The sequence below is a fragment of the Caretta caretta genome, chromosome 5 (assembly GCF_965140235.1).
Source record: "Caretta caretta isolate rCarCar2 chromosome 5, rCarCar1.hap1, whole genome shotgun sequence".
NCBI classification, from domain to species: domain Eukaryota; kingdom Metazoa; phylum Chordata; order Testudines; family Cheloniidae; genus Caretta; species Caretta caretta.
Window position 1 is genome coordinate 23,004,487 of NC_134210.1, and position 17,184 is coordinate 23,021,670.

Below are 17,184 nucleotides of genomic sequence, written 5' to 3' on the forward strand. Positions count from 1 at the left end.
GGGTCCGTTACATACTGCCAAATATCTTCTAATTTGGTGTCTAATTCAGAGTTTCAGACTCAGATCAGCATAATTTCTCACACCTAACAAAGACAATTAAAAAAAAAAGTATTTTCACAGTATAAAGTTTATGTGTCCAAAGTTTTAGGCTTCACTCAACAATTCTGCAGTTAGTCCAGCTCTCATTGGGTTGAGGAGGCTTTTTTCCATTGATTTTAATGGACCTTAAAAATCAGATGTTTTTCTGAAAGCTCTACTCTAGGAATTATTGTGGGAAAGTTCTATGGCTTGTAGTATACGGGAGGTCAGATTCGATGATAACTGTGGCCCCTCTTGGAATCTATTAATCTATGGATAAGTTTGATGAGGCTTCCTGTGAGCTCAGGTCAGTATGTGCAATGCTGTCATTCAAATATGGTATCCATTTTAAATAGTCTTAAATATTCCATTTTGATGTTTGGGCCAAACACATTAAATCTTAACTGATCGTTTCCGTTGCAAACAACCAGTTTTAATTGCTTCCTTTGACCTTGAGATGGCAATTAATGTTTAATTCAAAACAATCAAAGTTACATGACATTTAACAGAACTTTGCTCATTATGGAGTTTCAGTGTCCAAGGGCAGAACTGGATTTCCTAACTGTATGTCCGTACCATCTGATATTGATGTTGGGCTCTGTGGATCTGGAATGCTTGTCTCCTTCACCAACAGAAGTTGGTCCACTAGAAGATATTACTTCACCCATCTTGTCTCTCTCATATCCTGGGCCCAACATGGCTACAACAAAATATAAACATAAAGCATTCATAAAACCGGCACAATGGACATATCTAGACATTTTAACAACTTCCCTTCCATTTACTGTCTCCAGTTTCTACCGTACATAGGGAATAGCCCAGCTAATGCTGATCTGCGTTCAGTACATCCCAACATTCCACTGTCTGAATACCAAGACGGACAATGAAGGCAACACGGTCACATACCTCTGCCGCCTCATTGGTAGAGCGTGTCATGTTCACTAACCACACTAAGCCAGTGGCGTACTCAAGGGTAATGTGAGTTTACCCATTTCTCATATGAGGAATATGGGATTTAGGTTTGTTTATCCACTTTTTTTTACCATTACATCGAGTCAAGGAGTCTGATGGAGGTCTGCTTGATTCAGACTCTGACTTCTAACTTAACATGAGCCTCTGCATAAACAGAACATACATCGGCTCCAACTAGCTCTTGAAGGTACAGTACCCCACAGAGTGGGTCAGTTGTGAAGCAGGTAAAGGCCATTGGAAGAGGTCAGTTCCCAAGAAATTTTTAAAAAGCTAAAGGCTAACAAGGCTTGGGCTGAACCATCTACAGAGCCATCAAGCTAACTAACAAACCATATTTGCAGGATTGTGTTGGCATTAGTATTTGTTGAGAGTTATCAGTGTGTTCAGGACTATGTAAAACAGAGAAGATATGGCTCCTACTCCAAAGGATTTACAATAGAAGGGCCTAATATTGCGAAGTGCTTTGCACTTTCTATTGGGTGTACAAAACCTTGATTCCCACTAACCTCACAGGAGGTGCCCTGTATTTTGAAGGATTGGGCCCCATTTTAGACACCTACGGCCAGATTTTCAGAGCTGCCCAGCACTCACAACTGTCACTAACTTTTACTGGAACTGTGGGTGCTTAGCACTTCTGAGAAATCAGGCCCATTGAGGTGTGAGGTTTTTATTTCATGAAAGCTCAGTTTCTCTGGTGGGTTCCCAGTGAAGTTTTGCAGTGTCACATGTGCCCATAGGACACATTAAAAAGGAAGCAACTGAAGCTAACCCAAGAGGCCGGGCCACATGTAGATTTCAGCTACTTTGGCAACAAAAAAGGAAGAAATCTCTTTGCCAAGTGGAAGTGAACGCCGCCTGGTTGGGAATGGGATATTATTCTCAAGTTCTGAAGAAGCAACAGAGCTTTAAAAAAAAAATCCACTGAGAAACACTGTATTGGTGCTCTGACATGTTTCATTACCAGAGGGTTCAATATGGGGCAAAGTCCCATATTTGAAAAACTAGCTGCTGAAAAGTTTAGATTTGAATTATGTCTGACCTTATAGCTGTCTCTTATTTCTTAAACGGGTCACAGTCAATCCATGGATCCTTCCCCCTCTCCGCTCAGTACACACACACCTCCACACAAACTTTAGAAAAGTTTTCATCCAGATCTGAACTTAGTAGTTTGGGCTCTCGTCCTCCACTCTGAAAATGTGTATCTGAAAACTCCGATAAACTTTATGAGCTTAAAGTTTACTTATGGCAGATTAGAACTCCTTCAAATTCAGGTACATTCACCAGAAATGGTTCCAGTAAATAACAGCGGGTAAAATGATCTGTATGCATATTCATTTCTCTAAAGTAGTGTTTGAAAAAGTTGACACACTTGAAACAATCTTGGGCAAGGACTGCTGCTTTTTCTTCTCTCCAGCAATGCAGGGTTTTTCTAAAATGCTAACATTTTTCACTATTGTACTTAGAACATAGCTTTAGGAAGAAAATTACAGAAAACACAAGCCACTTCTTGTTTTATGGTTTCCTTCTTGCTAACAAAGCCACTAGATGTCAGTATATACTAAGGTTTCAGAGTAGCGGCTGTGTTAGTCTGTATTCGCAAAAAAAAAAGGAGTACTTGTGGCACCTTAGAGACTAACCAATTTATTTGAGCCTAAGCTTTTGTGAGCTACAGCTTATGCTCAAATAAATTGGTTAGTCTCTAAGGTGCCACAAGTACTCCTTTTCTTTTAGTATATACTAAGTTACTCACAGCCAGGATTTTTCTTGTGCATCAATAGCCATGATACCAGGATTGCTACCTGCCAGGGATCATCCTTTTTTTTGAGGGAGCTGCTCTGGAAAAATCGATAAGGGTGCTCAGTGCACTCTGCCAGCTGGCCAGTTTTAGCATTCAGGATCACCCAGGATGTCCCCGTTTTTTGTACCTCAGCGGTGGCCACCCTAACTGGTGACAAGAGAAAACTGATCTCATTAGGCGTGGCAATTCAACTGCTCAACAATACCACAGCTGATACAGTAATACTATTCAAACAAAAGTATTTGGATAAGGCGAGTAATAGAATATGAAAAAAAAAATGCAAAAAACATACCCATAGAGAAACACAGGATATTCAGTGTTCTGGATGGCAGCAACACAGGCCTGGATCCTGGAAGGTGCGGCGTGCCCTTCACTCCCTCTGAATTCACACAGCCTTTGACATGTACACAGGCTAGAAAGAATTAGAAAAGGAATATTTCAGCTATTTAAAGCTAAAAACCAGCTGTTAGAGAGAGTCATTATTTGTTGTACTGTAGCACCTGGGAGCCCCACTGTAGACCAGGACTCCATTGCGATAGGTGCTCCCCTGCCCCAAAGAGCTTACAACCTAGGTAAGGCATTAGCCTCATTGTGATGGGAGGGACCCACATATTTCCATTAAGATTTGGGGGGGTAGGGTGCATAATTTCTCTATGTTCTGGGCACATTTGATCACTGTCCATTGTAATGCAAATTACACTGACTCATGGAAGTTTGCTGTATGGCAACAAAAATGAAGCATTTGAACAGCATATTTACAGAAGGAAGGAAGGGTGTGCTACTCTAGTTATTCCTTAAATATGGGTTGGCATGAGTTAAATACTGCCCCAACCTAACATAACCTTGTGAAACTTCCCATCAGATTTCATGTGACTTTCATGGGCAGCCAGCTGTGAAAGAATGCTGTACCGATTGCCAGAGATCAGGTACATTTTGTAAACGTTGATAAGACTCAAGAACATAAATCCCTCTTAATAGGACAGTAAGGGTTTAAAAAGTGTACAAACTCAAAACACCATGGAGCATTGCAGCAGTAGGTAATAGCCCAGTCCTGCCAGGCAGAGAGTATTTCTAGCTCCTATGGGCTTTAGAGCAGTGGTCCCCAAACTTTTCACGTCACGTCCCCCTCCTTATCCTTATCCGAACCCCTCCACCCCTGGGAGCCACAGTGGGGAACCAGGGCCCCAGCTCCTGTCGGGGGGGATGTGGACAGAGGTAAGGGCGACAAGGTTGGGTCCAGAACCGCGGCTGGGCTGAGACGAGATCCAGGGACCAAGGCCAGAGTCACAGCTGGGGGCAGGGCCCGGGCCCGGAGCGGAGCCACAGTAGGGGGCCGAGGCTCGGGGGGCGCCGGGCCGGGAGCGGAGCTGCGGTCAGGAGCCAGGGCTGCAGCCAGGAGTGGAGCTATGGCTGGAGCTGTGGTCGGGGCAGAGTTGGGGCAGAGCTGGGCTGGGTGGCTCTCCCTCCCCACCCACCTTGGGCCCAGGCCCCGCCACGCTTCCTCAAATGTTCCTCCGCACAGTTTGGGGACCAAACCGCTTTCGAGGGAGTTGAGGAAGTTCAGCGCCTTTTAGAGTGTAGCTCCACAGGCTTGATTCTGCTCCTATTGAAATCAATAGTAGTTTGTAACTGACTTCAGTGGGAGCAGGACTGACTCTTCAGCGAAGAGCCCTTTCCCCCAGTTCTCTAGTAGTGTTATTGCCTTTGCTTCACGCATCTGAATCACAGTGAAACACAAGTTTTCCCCGCCTACATATACATCTATCTGATCTCTCTCAATCTCTCTCGTACACACACACACACGAGTATATTGCACTGCAGTTACCAAGACCATCCATTCAGCTGGTACAGCTTAAGCAATGGCAGTGCAAATTTTGCAAGTATTCCACTTTAGCCCACCAACGTCCCACCAATTTGACCTGAAGGGATCACATTTAAGGGTATGTCTACGCTGCTGCAGCTGTGCTGCTGTAGCACTCGACAGTCAACATTTGCTTCGGTGACAGAAGGGATTTTCCACCGCTCCAGTTAAGCACCCACGCGGTAGCTGTGTTGACAGGCGAGTACGTCTATCAGCGTGGTCGTGCACACACCAGGGCTTAGGTTGACTTAAATTCATCTGTCGGGGACATACTGTGCGACGGAGCTAGGTCAACCTAAGAGTTAGGCGTAGACCAAGCCTAAGAATCAAAGTCTCCAAGAGCTATTCCTGACGTGACCTTTTGCAGTGCCCGCCCTGTGTGGTAACTAGTGACATCTGCGGTGTTTTGTGCGCGGTGGATATAAGGAGGTTAGATACTGATTTTAAATGGTTATACTCTTATGACCTTACAAACGGTAAGACTAGATTGTTCAGACACTGCCATCTGCATTTGGGAGTGCAGAAACGTATAGGTAAAGCATATTAGGTCACTAAGAGACTTCAGTCCCTGATCTTCAGTCAGTCAGGGACTTGAACATCGGAATGATCTAAATTGTGGCCCCAAATAACTGAAGGCACTAAAATGCATCTGGAAAAATGGAGGCCCAGTTAAGGCAATGCTGAAAATTTGGCCTTTTATCTTCTTTTAATACAGTATTTCCCATTTTAGAGAGAACATGGTAAATTAACAAATAATCCTTTGCACTAAGAAGTCTTTGTGAACATAAAGCATGGCGTAGCATGGACAGTCTACACAAAGCTACCATTCTAACTAGAAACAGCTTGCGTTACTTCAAGTTCTTCACGTATTCATGGATAGATTAATTGCCCTTTCAAGTCACTAGTAGGGGGGATCCGACATTACAAACAAAGCACTTTGTCAGCAAACTACAGGGGCAAAAAGATCATGACTGACGCGGTGATAGGCAGTGTGAGCTAGCGGTCAGGACACGACTGAGCCAGGAGATCATGGTTCTAGTCTCTTCACTGACCTTCTGTCTGACTTAGGGCAAGTATGAGGCTCTCTTTTCCCTCCCTCCCTTTGTCCATCTTGTCTAGTTACATTGTAATCTGTTTGGGGATGCAGGAACTGTTTCTTACTATGTGTTTGTCCAGTGCCCAGCACAAAGGGCCCACTAGGCACTGCCATAATACAACTAATAGAACTGCCGGGATAATTCTGGATCCATTCTACGCTAATCACAAGGGCCCCTTTGGATCTCTTTTGTCGACAGACGAGACTGCTTTATTATTAACTGCGAAGGAAATGAGCTTCAGTATCTTATGATTATTTAAGACATAACAGGGAAAGAGTTAACGCGGCACTTGCAGACAGTGAGATGTAGACTTTACTACATTTATATTATTGAGTGGGGAGAGAGAGAGAGACATTTAACAACGCTTGCTCCCTCTGAGGGAGTAAGTGCCCAGAATGCCCTGTCAGCCATGGTTCTGTTCAGCAGTGCTTGTTTAGAATGTCTGTCTCCTCTCCATTTCTACTGAACTGCTATTTAAAGCAATCGCTTTAGTCATTGCAGTGACAAATATATCATTGGGTCCTTGTATTAAACACCTCTTTCCCACTTTTATATATAGCAAAACCGTGTCCCTGTGTCACTGAGAGGGCTAGATGAAAAGCAGTGTTAGCTCTAAAGAAAGGATGAGGAAGGAGACTGGGTCCATATCCATAAGAGGGTTAGCATTTGGGTCTGCAGCTTGAACTGTAACCTATCAAGGCTAGGATTTAATAAGGATAAAGCCTAAGGAGATTTAGGTTGGTTTTGCCTACATCTAAAAACAGATCTGGTCACACTTTGAATCTGGCCCAGAAGCCAGACCAAGAGCCTGTTCTCACCTAAGGATTCAGATCTGAAATAGGGTTGCCAACTCTGGATGGACGAATTCCTGGACATTTCATCAAATGACATTAATTTTTAATTAAAAATTAATCTTTAATTCCTGGAGACTCCAGGACAATCTGGAAGGTTGGCAGCCCTAATCTGAAAAGGCTCAGATGGGAGGTTGATGTTTGGGCCTGTATCCAGTTATGAACATAGGACATTCTAGCCAAATATGAAAAAAGTAAATCGGGAAGTTTTGCTTGGTTTCCTGGCAAACACTGCAAACAGTCGTATTGAATTGCAGTGCAACAGGAGGACACGGGGTCTTCGGAGCCTGTGATCACATCCCAGTGCTCCTGGTACAGCCCTGGGCCCTTTAAAATTGGGAGCTATAGTTGCAGGGCACAGATCTTCTCTTAGCACTCTATGTGCTCTACGGGAAACCACATGTAAAGCTTCTTGCCTCTTAGGCAGCGGAGCAGAGTGGGGAAACCCAGGGTCAGGGAAGGACCAGGGAGCAAGTGGCTCTCTGTGCCTGTTGAACAGAAGGCTGGAGCAGGCGGTACCCGCAGAGAGTAGGAGTTACTTGGGGAAAGCCTCAGCTAGGAAGGGGCATGAAGCCCCACAAGAAAGGCTGTAATAACTGAAGCCCTGGAGACAAGGGCTAGGCAAGACCCTGTGGGGCAATGAGACTGGTTTTGAATCTTTGTGACTAAAGAAAGGCCCTGAGAAGGGTTGGGCCAGTGTTTGGAGCGTGATTCACTTTCGCTTATACTATTAACACACCCACTGGTTTCCAAACATCGTACATGGGCTACATACTGCCTACCATCAAAGCAAGAGCACAGAGTATTGTTTTCATAGCACCCAGACTTATATCCACCTCTGACTCTATATCAGAGGAGGCTATATGCAAGCAACACACTAAACTGAGCAGAGCCACAGGCAAGATTTAGTCTTATCCACTGCACTAGGGAATGTTATAAACAGAGGCATGTTATGACATCACAGTGTGCCAGACCAACTACCCAGCTCACTGTAGATAGTTTGATAATACACATATTGCCACTCTGGTCTCATTCTCCAGTCTCAACCCATCTCTAAATAAAGGCTGGGAGGATATAAACTGAAAGACATTAAAGTTTAAATTACAAGCAGGAAGGCTTTAAACAGTTGTGAATCAGGAGACAGGGAGTACTGGAAGCCTTGTTTTCTTTCAGTGCCGTATTTTATAGGCGCTCCTGGCAGACCGTTAAACATTCCCACTGCACTCAGCCAGCTTCGAGAGAGGAGCACACGTGGATTTTCTTAAAAGCCTTTTGGAACATTGATGCTGAACTATAAAAAAAACTTTTTAGAAAGTGCTGAGCCCAGTTCATAAAAAGTATGAGCCAACATCTTTCTAGAGAAAAGCATTCAATTTTTAGACTTGAAAGCAAAGGCTAGCTGAGCAATTTCTCACTTTGTTGGCTAAAAATATATAACCTCAAACTATTAACTGCTGTTCCAAATGACACTTATGTCTGAATGGGGCGCCTGCTTTGCTAACATGGTTTTATTGCAAAAATTGACTGGAAGGACTAAATTTACCTTTGGGTATTTGGCAACTTTTGCTAGTATAAGCCAGGTTGCAGGGCCAGTGCTGTCCCAAACATAGGCAGTGCTGTCTGGAGAAGGGGTGAAGGTAGGGAGACCAGGCGATGCACTGATTCAGTGTATCATCTCAGCAGTCACTGCCTACAGGGCTCATGCGAAGCCTCCATTGGAAAATAAAGTTGTTCTTTCCCTGTTAGAAACCACGAGGGAAGTTGTCTGTGGAACACAGCCTGCCCAGGAGGGAAAGCCACCTGATGTGCAAGACCTCTCTAGTCTGGGGAGATGCCATTTGCATTTAGGGGATGAATGTAGCTCCAAACTCAAACAAAAAAAAAATCATGAATGTCCACACAGTGTGTGTGTTCTGGTTATTGGGGTCCCAGCTCAGGTCCCGTAGATGTTTCCTGCTGGGCACCCAAAACAGAGTCAAAGTCAGTAAAATGCTCATGTTTGGCTTTATTGTCATTTGGCAATGACTGCTCAAGGTACAAGGAAAATCAATGGGTGGAAGATCTGTTTTAAGATAATTTTCAGCTTGGTCAACACTGCATAAGCAAGGTGCATCTCCAGTACTGCACAGCATCAAGAGAGATCGTGCCTTCCATATTCAATTATTTTCCAGTATTTTGCTGCCATGAGAATTATTAGAATAACTGAATCTATCCATAAACTCTGTATGTGTGAAAACACAAATCTGGTATTCAGAGCCGCCAGTTTATTACATGAGAAGGACAATAGGATATCCAGGCACAGAACCTTCCAACAACAACATAAGGTTGAGGTCAAGCTTTTTGGATCTCGGCTATGCTGGCATTTGTTCCTACAAGAAAATAAAAAAAATATTCAATAAGGTTCCCAGAGACCTTAAAAAGCAGAAACATCTGTTGCCGCTATGGACAGCTTGTATGCTAAGTTCAGCAGCAGAAACGCTAGCAGCTTGACCAGGTCTGCCCTTACCACTGAAATGCCTCTGTGCTCAGTGGGAAATTATAGACAGTTTCAGGGGACATATCAATATGATAGCCAAAACACACAAACAAACAAGAAATAGCACTCTCTTCCCTTTTCTGTCAGGAGACCGGTGAGACTGGATGATGTTTGTGGTTTGCAGCATATTATTTATCAGAGCTAGATCTATAAATCCATGTAGCTCTATTGACTTCAAGTCAATAGAGTGACACAAACTCACACCAGCTGAAGAGCTGTCCCATGGTATTTATTTATTTATTAAAGATGATTTTTTAGCTAAAAAGCCCACCGGACTGAGATTCAGTCCATCTGGTTTTTGTTCTCAGCACTATAGGTTTCTGTGAAAAATCACAACCTTTCAGTGCCTCAGTTTCTCCTCTGTAGAATGAGACTAATGCTCCCCTATGTGGCAGGATCTTGTTTAACTTTCAGATCCTTTGATGGATGTTGCAATACAAATACAAAGTATTGCTTTTGACACAGCTCTGCCAACTGCAAATCCTGAGCAGAAACATGCTTCCTATGTCAGTGCCAAGATCACCAAGTGTCCTGAAACTGCTCCATCACGTGCCGTGGATTTGTAAGTAATGTGGATAAGTGTCCACTGGGAACTAGGGTACGGCCACAAAATTTGTTTCACTTGTGACCGAAGCTATAGCAATCATCTGTCCAGAGAGGAAAAGCTGATGCATTGACCCATTGTGCTATTTAGCCCCTCACGTGTTTGATGTGGGAAACCTCACTAAAGTGAAGTCCCTTAGAAAAGGAAGAGTCTTTACAGAGCAGATTTCCATGGAAGCGCAGATTCCCAGTAACAGTGCTTTAATTTATGTAGCCCCTTTTATAGAAAATGGACTCCCAAATCCTTTACAGAACTAAACACTATCAAAGGGAAACGGAAATCAAGACATGCACACACCAGGGACTGACTATACATTGGTCCCATTCTCTTCCCACCCACATGCTGGTGCAAATCAGGAGTGACTCCTTTTAAGTCTGTAGACTTATGTTGTAAAAGTGGGGTGAGTGGAGAATCAGACTCATGATTTCAGATGAGAGTTGAGAAGAGACAGCACTGGAAGACATAAGACTGACAGAAGCACAGACACTTGGGGATTTGTATTTATTGTTTAGTTTAATGCTGGTGAACGTAAAATAGTATGAAACAGAACTTCTGTCTACAGTACTGCAGATTTATTTATTTATTTATTTATTTTAAGTAGCGGGGGTTGGACTTCAATTTGCAGATATCAGGTGACGTTATGTAGGACCTCAGGATTTGACACTTACAATGGTATTTAGCTAGGACACCATGGCTGAACACCCAAATTCTAGTGAAAAGTGCTATAAGATACTTCCCTGACCACATGTGATCAGGACTTTGGTTTTACTACTTACTCAAAGAGGCTTCCAGCAGCCATATTGGTTCAATGCCGATTCAAAGGAAAATATGCCTCCTACTCAGTCATCGACATCACCTCTTGCCACACTTAAAATTTCTTTCAAGGTCTTCCCTCCAAGTACCTAACAGGTCCAAACCTGATAAGTTTAAGGTATTTTCAATCTGACATAGTTCTGTAGAATGATTGCCAGGAAAACTTCATTGCAGACTCTCATTTTTTGATTGCAGAAGGACCCACATCACCCCTATTTCTATGATCACGTAGCAGAACTTTCTGATCTGGACAAGGATTGGGGCATAGAAAAAAAAAGAAGGAAGAAGCAGCCCAGAAAATATGGAGGAAAGAGAGGAGCATGGGGAATGCTGCCAGACGAGGAGGAATAAAAGAAGCACAAGTAGATTACAGTTCTATCAACGCTGAAAAAAAGGATGTGTGATTCTGGTGGGGTAGTTGTTGACCAGAAAGAGTATAGTAGCCCGTCACAGCAAACGATCCCTCTCAGGGCAACACGTTAAATGAAGGAGGCAACCAAGTATCCAGGTCCATGAATGAGACATGTGCCTGATAAATGTGTGCATGGGGGGAGGATAGATTGCTGCCCCTATTTCCAGCACCAGCGTTTCACTTTGACACCAGCATCACCACTCTGCGGACGCCCTAGGCTTTGCAGGCTGGTTTCCCAGTGGAGGAGGCATCAGTGATGTATACTCTAAATGTAATGTCTTATTTATGCATAAAATGCATAAATACCAGTCCTGGAACATAGATGGTCAAGCAGCATACGGGCCAAGCCCTTCTTCCAGGAATCTCAGTCCAACACAAATGCCTGGTTCCCAGGGGGAAACAGTCTCATTAATTGACTCTAATCAGAACCCAAGGCAAATGACAAATTCTCCGACAGCTTGCACAGCTTCCTTTGTCCCAAAGCTGCCTCTGTATCACAAACCTAGCATAACCCAAACCTAAATGACAAGGCAGCATGTCTTCTCAAGAGTCAAAACGTTCTCTCACACTACTAAAATTCTTGGAAGACTATACAACACCACAGCCCGGTGATACAAAAGGGACATACTGTAATAGCAGGTAAGTGTAGATGGATATCAGGATCCCACTCAGCTCTGTCTCTTACCCTGCTGCCAGGGGAGTAGGGGGAGAGTTCATGAGCAGCCTGTGCACTTTGGGGAAGGAGGAGACAGACAACAGCTATGTTTACAGGCACTTTGCTGAGCATGGGGGCATGGACACCAGGTGAAGTCACCACAGCTCTCTGGGAGCCAACAGCTTAAGAATCACTGCACTCAAACTGTAAAACTGAATGCTGCAAACTCAGGAGGATAAAAATCCAAACAGCTCTTCAGGATTGTGTCTCTCTCAGTGCTCCAAGCCTTGCAACATTTTAGTGTTTTTTAAAGCCCCAGCTCCTGGAGGCAAGTGATTACGTAAGAATCTCATCTTATATGTTTAAAAGAATGTTTCTAACTGTCATGGTTGCAGAGAAAAGCCTGGAAATGTGACCCAACTGCACCCTAAAAGCTCAAAAACCAAATAAACTTAACATTTTAAAAATCTCATGATCTCATGAATTCTTGGGGTTTATTTTGACATGCGTGGGGCTGATTACATATTTGGATAGTGCCTAGCACACTGTGAACTCTACTGTAATGTAATAAGAAATCCATAAAAATATCACCAAGTAGTTGTGCACATCTCTAGACAATTGGTCTTGTGTCAAAATAAGTGCTGTTATTTTTAACCTAGAGTCTTGGTGCATGTGTTATGTTCAGACCTTCCCATTACTGATAAATACCAGAGCTTTTTGGGGGCAGTCTTGCTGACACACAAATTAGGGTCCATTTTGGATTTTTTTTCAATATACATACTTTCCATTTGACCTTGACCTGTTTATTCATCTGACTCTGTCCCTTTTTGAAATTGCACATCCTGCTTTTGATTAACAGAAGAGAGGTCAGATGGAAAGAAAAAAAGGGGGGAGAGTTTGATAAATAACAGAAAGTGGATCAGTTATAAGCACACATTATAAACTTAAAGCTAAGAAGTGACCTAAAATTAAAAAAAATAGGAGAAAGGACAGGAAATAGGAGAGGAATGTTCTCTCTTTTCAAGTATTATGATTTCTAGCTCTGTTCTATGATTGTTTCATTTGCTTTATAACGCCAACATGATTCAATTCTGTAATGCATGCTCATGAATAAGATTACTCATAGGAGGAAGCACTGCAGGAACACACTGATCTTTAGAAATTGCCTATGCCCACATTACAAGTAAAATGATAATTTAGCCACTACCATAATGTAAGTGTTAAATCATCATCATCATAGCAAAGCTAAGAAAAATTGAACTCATTAGATTGATCTGGAAGATAATTTTGTATTCTTGTTTCTGGTAAGTGATACTGTCCAAAGTTAGTGGTACCAAAAATAAGAACATAAGAATGGCCATACTGGATCAGACCAAAGGTCCATCCAGCCCAGTATCCTGTCTACCAACAGTGGCCAATGCCAGGTGCCCCAGAGGGAGTGAACCTAACAGGTAATGATCAAGTGATCTTTCTCCTGCCATCCATTTCCACCCTCTGACAGAGGCTAGGGGCACCATTCCTTACCCAGGCTTGGTGAAATACTCATCAAGGCTTATGAAAAACTATGGGGTGGGATGTTCAGAAATGCTCATTCTTGCCCTAACGCTGCTCTCTAACGTCAATGGGAGCTAAGTTAGGCTTGTTTTGAATGCTTCTGAAAACCCCACTCGTAACACATAACGCAAATCGGCAGGTCACATGTACAAAGAAACTGTTACAAGAGTATTAATTAGAGCAGGTGAGCAAATTCATTTAGAGAAAGTGAGGAAGAACTGGCCTTTCTGTACAGAAAAGCTCAACAGAAAGCTGGTTCTCATGAGATCAACAGCACTATTTGATAGGGCTTTTCAGTTTGGAGACTTGAATTAAGCGAGGAAGAAGCACCCAAGCTAAAAAGCCAAAAGAGAAATGTTATGCAAGAAGGTGAGTAATCTTGCAAGGGAGCAGACTGAAAACAGGAAATAGCTCTGATAAAGAACGGACTTCAACAGTCTTTTGAAAACAGGAAAGAAGTTGCTGAAATGGATAACCTGCAAGTTATGAATCATCAGTTCTATGGGGTCACCACAGAAAAGGCTCAGTCTACCACCACCTAAGATGCAAAGGCTCCACAAGGCAGGCAGTAGAGTGTAGACCCATTGGGACAATGCTCACAGAGGAGACCTTGAACATATCTCTATGTTTATATATCAATGACTATCCATCCCGGGGTCTTAGAAAAACAACAACAAAAAAACGCCACCAACAGGACCAACTACAAATACCAAACCAATCCACTATTTATAAGCAGGCAGAGTAGTATTCACATATTAAGTGTAATAAAATACAATCGCACAAGCCTGTACCCACATGTGTTGCGGCATTCCACACAAGCAGAAGACTTGATATCAAGCGCAAAATCTACACCCTACTCACTGCATAACTTGCTTTTTCCAAAAATAAATATGGATTAGAAATGCCCTTAAAGTTTCATAGGCTGGAGGCTTCTTTGATTTCATTTTTAAGCATTTGCTTTTCCCATGAAAAGTCATTTTATGTGTAACCCTTCTGCCCGTTGCAGCCAGCAGCAACCAGGGCTGGGTTCAATATCTAGGGATGAGTTCCTTTTCAACAATACAACACAGAACCAACTCGAGCCCCCACCCAGTAACCTGGGAAAATTACACACCACTCTGGGCGCCTCGGAGAGGCAATACTTCCCCACTCGCAAGCACAGAGTCTGAGTGTAGCAAAGAAATTTTTAATGAAAGAAAGGAAGTCACCTGACATTAATTAGGGAAAATGCCAAAAGGATTCATAAACCTAAAACTGTGAGCAGGGCACCCACCCCAGAGTCTGTGGGGTAGTGCCTTCTGCCTCATGTTCTTGAGTTCCACAACCAAAAGTTCCTTTACTGTGCCCCTCTCTGCTCCCTCACCATACCCCACTGGTGGTTATCCTTGGTCAGTGAGGACCCAGGGTTCAGAGGTGCTGCGTGAGTTCACCTCCCACCCAGCAAAGAAGACACCTGGCTTGCTCCGCCAGGCCACCCTGCCAGCCACTGTGCCTCACCACCTGGCCGCCCTGCTGACTGCTCACCACTTTCACCAGCTGCCCATCAGTCATTTCATTCTGCCACCGGCCTCTCTGTTGTGATCTCTGTAGGTTAGTCTCTTAGTGATTTTTAGCTCTCAGCAGGCTGGGCAGAAACGCTGCCCCATCACAACTGATTTCAGCTCTCATTGAACACTTAAGATAACAAAAGGCTCCTAATGAAACCTATTTAGCTCTAGCTTTAAACAGTGGGGAGGAACAGGTTAAACCAGACCTGGGACCCTTAGGGAGAGTCCACAGCTTCTGGCTGGGACACCTATCCCCCCCACACTTACTTTCACAGAGGTCTGGCATTTAAGCCCCTGGCTTAACGAGGTCCTTTCAGCTGATCCCCTTATTTGGGACATGTTAAGCCCAGTTCTGCTCCCCTTTATTCATACAGTAAAGACAACAATATTGATAACAGCATTTCACTACCCCTGCATTCAGTACTACAGTGATTTGTAACCCAGCCACCAGCCAAAGTTAATCACTTTGAGCAACACAACTCTAACACCACCATGGATATCTAAGCAGAGTAGGTGTGTTCATGTAAATACAGTTTGCTCCTGAAGTCTTTCCCCCTTCCAGCTAGCTGTCAAAGGAGAATTCATTCAGACGCTGCTTACATCTGCATAAATGCCCAATTCCTGTGGGATTTCACACTGATTTCCTGTTTTAACCGAGTTTGCTTCCAATTATGTATGTGTACAAAAACCACTTCTGTCTTTTGAGAGGGTTCATGATAAGCATTTAACATTGATTGAAATGAAATCATACCATGTGTTACCCTGGAAATCACAAAACCTTCAGGAGCAAGAATTAAGCATTTTGTTCCAGAGACAGTGATTAGTGCAATGGAGATCGTGGATATCAAAGTAGAAGGTAGTATCATGGTGTAAGCATCCTTCCTCACAAAGATCTCAGTTATTGGCATACGATAGACATGAAAACAAAGCATATCAAGCGTCCCTCTGGCCTTGTCTACATGGAGAAGTTGACCAGCGTAGCTATTCTGGAATAATAAAATATATATATAGTCAATAAAATATAATATAGTCAATCTATTCTGGAAAGAAAAAGTCACAGAATAATTAGTGCACTTCCAAAGTAATTATTGCAGAATGAAGTGGCTTTTATTCTGGAATGGAGTGTCTATCTGGGGAGTGTAATGCAGTACACTAGCTCTATAAGAGTAGAGGAGGCCAGAAGACCCCATTCCAAGGAGCTGGAATGAACAAAGACCCAAGAAATGGCCCAGTAGCAGAAGAGAGGAAGTGCTCCTGGAGAATTAGGAGTTGGACTGGGGGGAGGAGGGAAATCCAGGATACTGTTCCTTTAAGGGCCCGGGATCAGGAGCCCTGTAGTCCGTGGTAGGGCAGGGCTCCCATCTCTTCCAGCCAATTGGGATGAGCTGTCTTGAGAAGGCCAGTATATAGACTGCCTCCTCCCGCAGAACAGGGGACACACAGACAGAAGAAGGAAGCCAGAAAGGGCTGGAACTGTGGCTTCCAGTGGAACAGACTGGCTGATACACACAGAGCTCTGCGTGAGGCAGAAGAACTAGCGCTGAATGTGAATTTTTGTGTTATCGATATGAACATTATTTTGGGGACTCTGAAGATTGTTTGAATCTTTTTGGTTATTAAATGAGCCCTGGGTGGGGTGGGGGTGCTGTTATCCGCAAGTGAGGTTGTGTGGAGTGCTTAGGGAGCCTGTAGGTGAGGGCTAACAGGGACTGGGTACCTGCAAAGTGACCCTGGCCACAAGGGGGAGCTAAGTAAGTGGACACCCTGATACAAGGAGCTATTGTGGAACATAACTAATCTGGGCCATTGGGGAAGAGTCACTCTTTTTCTTCCCTGGCTATTTGATATTCTCCCTGTCTCAAGTTTATTTGTAAGCTGAACTCTGAGGAAGAAAACTGAATGCATCTGCTGCAAAGGCCATGCAGCATCAGGGTCCCTGAAAACACAGACAAGTGTGTTCTGTAGCTTCCAATCCACGGTACCCGCTGGTGCCATGGCACGCGGTATTGTTATTTGCACTTAGGGCAATACTCATTTTTTAAAAACTTGCTGGCTTTCATGTAAAAGTTTATTTTAAAAACACAGCAGAGAGATGTAATTTCACAGTGGGGCCTCATCCTGCTTGTGATAGAGATGAACGGGTTGGGACTCCAGGGCAACTAACTAGAGAGGATGGATCATCCAGTAGTTTGGGTCCCAGCCTAGGACTTGGACATCCAGGTTCAAGTCCCTGCTCTACCATAGACTCCACGTGTGACCTTGGGCAAGTCACTTAGTCTCTCAGTGACTCAATTCCCCATATGTGAAAGGGGGATAATAATTTTACAGAGATGTTGTGAGGATAAATATGAGGTAAGTATACAACTACTCAGATACAATTGTAATGGGGATCATAATAACCTATGA

At 43.5% G+C, this 17,184-nt stretch overlaps 1 long non-coding RNA gene across 1 annotated transcript in view; it reads right to left on the reverse strand.

Annotated features, from left to right (window-relative positions):
- Positions 1-3,073: 3,073 nt before the first annotated feature.
- Positions 3,074-17,184, reverse strand: part of LOC125637329 (uncharacterized) — a 37,865-nt gene continuing 23,754 nt past the window's right edge. Inside the window, exon 3 of the long non-coding RNA XR_012668380.1 lies at positions 3,074-3,260. This is a non-coding gene — a long non-coding RNA (uncharacterized LOC125637329). The remainder of the gene's footprint in view (positions 3,261-17,184) is intronic.